Source organism: Eurytemora carolleeae, unplaced genomic scaffold (genome assembly GCF_000591075.1).
Source record: "Eurytemora carolleeae unplaced genomic scaffold, Eaff_2.0 scaffold248, whole genome shotgun sequence".
NCBI classification, from domain to species: Eukaryota; Metazoa; Arthropoda; class Copepoda; order Calanoida; family Temoridae; genus Eurytemora; species Eurytemora carolleeae.
Genome location: NW_019396210.1, coordinates 95,411 through 103,960, shown reverse-complemented (window position 1 = coordinate 103,960; position 8,550 = coordinate 95,411).

The window sequence follows — 8,550 nt, the reverse complement described above, 5'->3', positions numbered from 1 at the left end:
TTTTCACTTGATTTCCGAGACTTTTTAATTTAAAAAATGAGACATTCTTGAAATATGTGACCAGACCTCACTCCGTCATAGGGTTGCCATTTGCAAAACTTTCGCAAAAGTCATTTCGCGCAAAATTGCCCTATTCCGCTTTTGCGAAACTCAAGTTTTGCGCAATTCCGCAACTAGAGTTTTGCGCAATTCCACAATTTCGTAAAAATCAAACGGATGGCGACGGTGTGTGTTTCTTAGAATTCAATTCTGGAAAAATCTTGATTCGTAATGTCTTACTATTGGTCACTTTTACATAATTGACCAATGACAGTTAAGAAGAGTTCAAATCTCACGGGCGCGCACCTTATTCACTTGAAATTATTTAATAGGATTAAAATATTGCCAAGTTTCACACTCTCTAATTTCTATTTTATTAATTTTGGTCCCTTAATTTAAACTTTTTGTAACTGGTAGTAACCAATTGCAAATTGCGCAAAACTAAAATTTCGTTTCATGCACAACTTTCGCAAAAAATATTTCCGGTTTTGCGCAAATTGCGCAAAAAAATAGCGCAAAACTCATTGCGTTTCATGCGCAAAAATAGCGCAAAAGTTCGAAAAACAAAATAGTGCGGAAATAGCGCAAATTTTGCGCAAAAGATTTAGCCATTTCGTGGAAACCCTACCCCGTCAGGCCCTGCCATGTTTCACACAAAAAATTGGTCCATTTAATTGTAGGCTAGAGAAAACGGTATTGTTAAGTTCACGTGGTCCTAATGCACGAACTCACAAACCTTTTGACAAACAATTTAACAGTAGGACTAAATACTAAATATATGTAAAAAGATAATGAGTTCTTTTCTTTTTAATTAAACTGAGAAAATTAATGGTCTAGAACTTAGAAAAATTTCATTTTTAGCTGCACGAGTAGAATACTTCTTTGAACATTTCGTTAAAGGGGCTGAAGGCGTAATTTTAACTCTACCTGTCCATTTAATGAGTGAAATTTCAATTCAAAGCTAGGGTTTTACGATGGACTGCAAGGTTTTCGATAGAAAAGTTTAAAATTGTATTAGTATAATTCTATTTGTGCATTTCTATGTAAGATTGTTCTTCTTATCTTACGAGTTTATCTTAAATGAACAATTTATTTTGTATGTATTGTGGCAATAACATATGTTTGCTTTAGGGACTAGTATATATAGAGGGGTGGGGTGGTATTACATAATAATGCCGAGAAAATTTTGTTTTTGCGCTTTTGTACGCAATTCTCTTCAGTAGCTCTACAATTATATTTTTGTAAAATTAAACTTTGTGTTGTTTCTCTAATGTATACAATTATTACAGCGTACTGTGTTCACAATTCACATTGATCCAGTCAGCCTGCATTTGTTGCATAAAACGCGCGTAGGCCCACTGCACACTGTGTTCAATAGAAGGGCTGCTACGAGTAATGTGTACTATTACACTAGCCCAGTAAATCCTTTTACTAGTTCGGCTCATGCAATTGGATTGGACTCATGTTGTAGTGTATACAGTTTACATGGTAAACTGTACAGTATACATTGTAAACTGTACTGTTTACGCTGTAAACTGTACAGTATACGGTGTAAACTGTACAGTATACGGTGTAAACTGTACAGTATACGGTGTAAACTGTACAGTATACGGTGTAAACTGTACAGTATTCGGTGTAAACTGTACAGTATACGGTGTAAACTGTACAGTATACGGTGTAAACTGTACAGTATTCGGTGTAAACTGTACAGTGTACACTGTAAATTGTACAGTGCACACTCCAGAGCCCAAAACTTAAGACAGATTACCGTTAAGAAACCCAGTATCGGAAACCAGGTTTCACGAAAGGGGCAAGGCAAAGGAAACTAGGGAGTTTCGTTCAGCGATACTATTTGAAATTTCCAGCTCAGGTATGGTTTGGAAATTCATCATATTTGGGACCTAACAGATGTACAACATCCTTTATTTTATTTTCTGGTATCATAAAATTTTATTACGTTCCTGTAATTCAGTGTACAAATACAAATTCAATATATTGGAGATATAAAACTTTTGATTTTTACATGTAGTAAAGAATTTGTTAAATTTTTTCGAAAAAGTGGCTTAAACCGTTTATCAAAGAACAGAAGTATTGATCACCTGAAAGGAAGAGGGAATACTATATTAGAACTGGCATAAGAGAATAGAATGTAGAGATGTTCATAAAATCCATTTTCAGAGACTAAAAATGTATGAATTATTATCAAGCAGATTAAACCACACCCTCCCCCTATTGAAATCAATTAAACATATAAAAAAGTAAAAATGGAAGAGATTAAAAATATTTGATCCTTTTGTATCAAAATTGTAAATATCAGAATAAGATTCTAGAATTACAAAAAGTTTAAAATCTGCAGTATCGTTTCATTTTGGTTTAACATGGTTGCTGGTTTAGGACAACAGGGGAAATATTAAACTTTCTTCAACAAGAAATAATACCAGCATTAATTCTTTTACTCAAAACTTTTAAAAATATATCAACGCGTCTTTTCAAACGTCCGGTTAGGATTCCTAAAACGTTTTAGCTCAAAGTTTGACGGTTAAGTTGAAAAAAAAGACACTTTTTGTACTTTATAGCTTTTAACTCGATATCAACGTTTAAGTTAAAGTTTAACGCCTTTAATCCAAGGTCCCAATTGAGCGAGGGATGTCTTAGAGGAATTGAGTCGTTGACACAAACTCTGATTTTTTAATCTCTTTATCTTTACAACCCAATGTCATAGACCTTAGATATTTTAAACTATGAATCGTGTTAGATCAAATTATCTACGTTTACACCATCAAGTTGCAAAGATATTATTAAAAAATTTGAGTTTGTTGCAAAGACTCAATTCCTTTCAAATTATGTTTTCGAAATTTTCTTAAAAAGTAAACGGTGATTTGGACCTCTTCAAGGCGTTTGACAAAATAAATATATCAAACAAACGATATTAGTTTAATTTGAAACTCGAGAACTCGTAAATTTTTCTTAATTCCCCTCCCCCCCCCCAAATGAACCAGCTGCAAACGATTTTTCATACAAGTTGTTTAGCTCTGTAAAAACTGGGATAATCTTCTTACATAAAGAAAATTAATCTACCAATTTTTCCCATGGCATATTAAACTTGACATAATTTCTGCAACAAAAACATAATAATATTACAACACTTTGACTTCCAAGTTTAACTTTCTAATTAAAACTTTGAATGGGAAATCAATTCCACTTTAAATTATACATTTAGTTTCATTGTCCTCCAATCAAAAGGTGGAGAAGGAAAACTAAATTATTTTAATCTTTACATATTTTCAGAGTACACGAACAAACAGAATTTAAACTTTTTACCCCCCATCATTAACTCAATTGATTTGGCTTCACACATTTTTATTCTAATTAATCTTTTGAAATAACACGTACTTATAGTTTTTTGGTCTATGTCAACAATATGTAATTACAATTGTAAAGTACACCCTATAGACAAACATTATACTCTATGTACATCGTACTTTTCTATAGACAAATTTCATACTCTAAATATTCAATACTCTATGAAAAAATTCAACTTTTAAACCCTTTGTATTTAATTCTTTAACTATTTTTAATAATATTTAGAGAAATTCCTACAACACATTAAGGCATACTACTATCCAAAGTATACCCTATGCTCATAATCTATATATATATATTCAATTCTCTATGGATAAACTTTTTACTCTATACATTCAATACTCTATGAAAAATTATATGATAGTCAAACATTATACTCTATATATCGTTTTCTCTATGGAAAAATTAATACTCTACATACTTATTACTCTATGGACACTTCTGAAAATGAAATTCTTCCCTTCTCTCTATCCTAGTTTATGGTCTATAAACCCTGAGTCTCTAGTCTCTAGTCCTTGGTTTCTTCACACAACTATTTCCAATCCTACTCTTATACAGTCCACAACCTATAGTCCAGCTTTCATTCTGGTTAAATATATATATTCCTAAACATGATTCTAATAATATATGTAACCCTCTGTTACAACCCTTCCGCTGAGTACCCACCCTTTCCCTTATCCTTTTTCACCCCCTCCTTACCTTATTCCTGATTTATCATCATTGTTTTGTTTAAAACGTACACTGTATACAGTGTACAGTCTACATCTATCTATTTATTTACAATTCTTATTCGCTTATAATGGGCCAACCGATCAAAACAACCAACTCAGGTTAGGCGGGTCCAAATTACATAGAAAATTGTGATTTTTTATTTGTACTTTCTCGTGCTTTGTAGTTGAATAAAAATATGAAATGAAATGAAATATATATACATATACTAGACTTTTAGCACGCTCTCTTTTCCTATTTATAATTTTAGTTTACAACTCTGAAAGTCGCCATTATAAATCGTTATTAAATTTTTTTCTCGGATTTTTCTGTTAAAATTGGAACGGGAATAAAAAAACCGACGTTTTTTCGCGGGCAACACTCTTAAACTTGGACCAGTCATGAACCTTCCAAGTGGTCATGTGAGTGGCCTCGATCGGATCAGCATAATATACTAGTCAAATAGTCAGGGATATATACTAGTCTAGAATATAACACTAGTCTAATATTCAAGGATATAAACTAGTCTAGAAAATAGTGACTAGTCAAATAGTCAAGGATATATACTAGTCTAGCATATAGTACTAGTCTAAGAGTCAAGGATATACTGTGGTACCCATAAAACTATACATTAAGAAGGAGACTATTAGACTGAAGCTATGATGTTAAAAAAGTGCTAAAAATATCAAAAACATTATACTGTACTGTACACACACACATACATATTACATACTCATTTTACTTAAAAAGTTGATTTCCGAGCTTCTGGTAAAACTATTTGCTTTAGAACATTAAATTCACAATAGATTGCTTGAAAGTCGTCTTCATCTTCCAGTTTTATGCGTCCCACAGTAAATTCGTCCAATATACATTCTAGATATGTACATTACATTGTACACGGTAGTCCAAGTCAAGGATATGATATTAGTCTAATATGTTAAATAACCAAAAATTTATGCAAGTTTAGATAATAGTCTAGTTCTCAGACATAATTGAAAAATAAAAAAAAATATATATGTCATCTTAATAAATTAAATTCATGATTATGAACCTTTTTCAATATTTAGCATATAGAAATATCAACTTTCTGAGGTAGCACAGGCATTACTCAACAGTCTTGCCCTTCGAGGGAGGGAACCCCATGGGACATCACAAGCCTCCGCTATGCAGACACGAGCCTCCCAAATTTCCTAAGCAGACCGAACCTCCGCAATGCAGTAAGAGCCTTTGCTATACAGTAAACGAGCCTCAGCTATACAGATTAGTTTCCATAAAACTTTTGATTTTTACATGTAGTAAAGAATTTGTTAAATTTTTTCGAAAAAGTGGCTTAAACCGTTTATCAAAGAACAGAAGTATTGATCAATTATTATAAATAGTGACTAATTATGATTAGCGAAGTGGTTTATAAAACTTGAAACATTATTTTATACAAAGAGGAAAACATTTAGAGAAAAAATTCTAAACCCCCTCCGCTCAACGGTGAGAGGGGTAGAGAGTAGTCCTTGGAAAGAGAAAGGAAATTATAGTGATAAATAGCTCTGGAATCTGCATGAGCATGGGATAATTGCTCGCATCGAACAAATTAAGTTCTTCCTCATTGCGATCTATGCTCCAGTTGGAATCAATCAACAGAGCGCATTCTGGAAAACAACAGAAGAAGAAATGGCTATCTTTATCAACCAAAATGATCTGAATCACAATACAGAGTAGATATTTATGACAATTTCGACCCATCCAAATTGAAGACAATGCGATCATCAGAAATTCACTTTAGATATTGGGATTTAATAAAAATCAAAAGTTTATGTGTTGCTCCTTATTATCGTCTAAAAAGTAATAATGTAAAAATCTAGTCAATAAGCAGTAAATACAAATAGTATATGAAGTTAGAAGGTGTAAGTGTATAAAATTAGGATAAATAAATAATTAGACAAATTGAATGAGTAAATATAATAAATAAACAAAGTTGTAAATAATACACTAACACTACTAAAACAAGCTTCACCTTCTTAATTTATTCCATCTCAGATCTTACTCAGTTCCTAATCTCATCTCCTCATCTACCTAAATACTCCCCTTCTCCTTAATTCAGTTTTATTCCCTCTTTTTAATGGTTGTTTTTCTTTCCTTCTCCTAATGGTCAATTTACTCCCCCCTTCCTTACATCCTTACATTCCCAAAACTATATCTTAAAATTTTTTTTTGATTTCTCCAAAAATCCACATAAGCACTTAAATATTTTCTGCTTCAATTTTGTTGTTGAAAAAGAAAAAAATCATTTGTTTTTAATTTATTAAAGATTGAACACAATTACATAAAGCAACAAGTTAAAATGGTAAACCATATCTTAAAATCTTTGCATCATACTTGTTGAAAATTATTTAGTTTTCTGTATATATTAGTTTTAAACATATGTCTGTTAATCAATTAAAAAGTAAAAATGAATCCTAACAGTTACCAACGTATTGTCTTTCATTCCATGCAATTCAAAGTTATAATTTACAAGGGGGTTAAAGGGAGTGCGTTCTAGCCGGAGTAGTAATAGAGACTGCTAGATAAGCACTGATGGACATGACATTTACACAGGCTGATCCAATTAAAGGATAGAACAAGGAAGTAAGAATGAGATAAGTAGGAGAATATTAGAGAGACTTTTTTACTAAGCCAGAGAACTTAGAGTTTACAGAACATGACGAGAAAGGATCGACGTAAAGGACAAAAGGACACAACTAAATTGTGTCTGAAGTTCCATTTTTCTTTCAGCTATTCGTAACTTAACGCAAATACGCTTAACAAAAATCATTATCGTTTATCCAAACTCAATAGTTAAGAAAAGGAAAAATAGGAAGCAAGATCAGCCCGCGTACAAGTCTTCACATTGGTTTATAGTCAAGTGGTTAAGACAATGGTGCAACGCAAAAAGTTTGGGTACACTTCTTTTAATCAATCTTGAGTAATACAAATAATAGAAAGACTTCAATATAACAAACTGGAAATAGGTTTACTTATATGTCGTTTTTTTTTGTATTATTATTTTTTGAAATTTTTGTCACATTAAGATAACCAAAAATGTGACATTGACAAATAATCTGAATCTAAAAAATTTCCCCAAAAAGTTATTGCTTAAATCAAAGATTAAAACACAATAAACTAAGTTCAATTCAGCAATGAATTTCCGAATAGCCTCCTTACTGCGTAAGAAATGTTTTATTGTAGAACATAAATCTTGTAAACCACTTTATGAGTCAATATAAGTTACATATCATAACAATCAATAAACAATATTAATCTTAAGTATAATTCTTGTGAAAAAAATAAAAAATCTATATTTCATGTAAAAACCAAGATTTATAAGGAAGCTGTTCTGTAAAGCGAGGGCTTGTTTACTGCATAGCAAAGGCTCTTACTGCATGGCAGAGGCTCGGTCTGGCTTCCCTCCCTCACCCTGCGAACCAAGAATTGCAGTGTGCACGCGTTCACGCAGTATTTTGTCGATAACTTCTTTAAACTTAAATCTACAAACAATCGCGTTGCCATTTTTAAATGTATATGCCTAGGGCTATAGAAAAGTTTAAGTAAGTTGGTGAGGTAAAATCAAAGTTCAGGCGTTGCGACACTTTACGTTCGAGGCTGTCTAGAACTTTGATGAATAACTTGGAGAGTTGTTCTATAGCTTAGTATAGTTTTCTTTGTTTTCTGTTTAGTTGGTCACCCTGTTATATTGAATACGAATCCATTAGAGACTTAACACAAAGAAATAAACAAGGAATCCTGGTAGCTGGGTTTAATGATGTAAACAGTGGCACAAAGACCAGAATTCTCGCTTTGTGTTTCTCTTCTATTTATATACTAGGATACAGAAGAGAATTCGAGCCAAAGGACACAGGAGAAAAATCAAACCAAGGAGATCCAGGAGAAAATTAGAACTGTAAAGGAACAGAAGAGAATTAGAACTGTAAAGTAACATAGAGGATTTAAATTATAGAATAACAGGAGAGGATTCTAACCGTAGTGGAACAGCAAGGATTCAATCCATAGAGGTTCAGAGATAATTCAATGCATAGAGAAACAGAGAATAGGTTTAGAGAGAATTCAATGCATAGAGGAGCAGAGAGGATTCTAACCATAGAGAAACACAAGAGGATTCAATTCATAGAGGAACAGAGAGGATTCTAACCATAGAGTAACAGAGAGGATTCTAACCATAGAGTAACAGAGCGGGTTCTAACCATAGAGAAACAGAGAGGATTCTAACCATGAACAAAGAGGATTCTAACCAAAGAGTAACAGAGATTATTCTAACCAAAGAGTAACAGAGATGATTCTAACCATAGAGGAACAGAGAAGATTCTAACCATAGAGGAACAGAGAGGATTCTAACCATAGAGTAACAGAGATGATTCTAACCATAGAGTAACAGAGAGATTCTAACCATAG